General features: G+C 32.1%; 1 protein-coding gene across 3 annotated transcripts in view; it reads left to right on the top strand.

Moving 5' to 3' along the window:
• Nucleotides 1-4, top strand: part of LOC311058997 (urokinase-type plasminogen activator-like) — a 15,974-nt gene extending 15,970 nt beyond the window's left edge. For all 3 annotated transcript variants that reach the window (XM_084076565.1, XM_084076566.1, XM_084076567.1), the window contains one exon: nt 1-4. This exon is cut by the window's left edge and continues 343 nt beyond it. The gene's annotated coding sequence lies outside the window, so the exon portion shown is untranslated.
• The last annotated feature ends 467 nt before the right edge of the window (nt 5-471 follow it).

Here is a 471-nt window from a genome sequence, read left to right on the forward strand (position 1 = left end):
ATTATATATTAATATAAATAAAAATATTATATAGCAGATAGCAGATATACAAGCTCATAGCACGGCACTCGGTGCCACGCTATGAGCTTGTATATCTGCTATTTTTGAATAGCCAAAGAAATCTAAAATGACACAGATGCGTTCCCGGTCTTAAAGTCTTGAGAGTGTTCAAATGGAGTTCACAGTGCGGTGCATTGTGAGCTTGAAGATCTGCTATTTTGCTGTTGTTTGTTGTTTGTAAAGGAATACATTGATTCATTTAGATTTTATTTATTTATTTATTTTTGATTGATTTTCCAGTGTACATAGAGTACTGATTGTCGCTTTGGCTTCAGTATACAACCAATTTGTAATGTATGGTTACAAAACGTACAAATATATTTATATATCAGGCTGTACAGGTACAGTATATTAAAACGTCTAATTGTGCATCAAATGTGTAATACTTTCATGCACCTTTCAATTGTTAAT

Source organism: Gymnoscopelus microlampas (genome assembly GCF_963454915.1).
Source record: "Gymnoscopelus microlampas genome assembly, chromosome: 13".
Taxonomy (NCBI): Eukaryota; Metazoa; Chordata; class Actinopteri; order Myctophiformes; family Myctophidae; genus Gymnoscopelus; species Gymnoscopelus microlampas.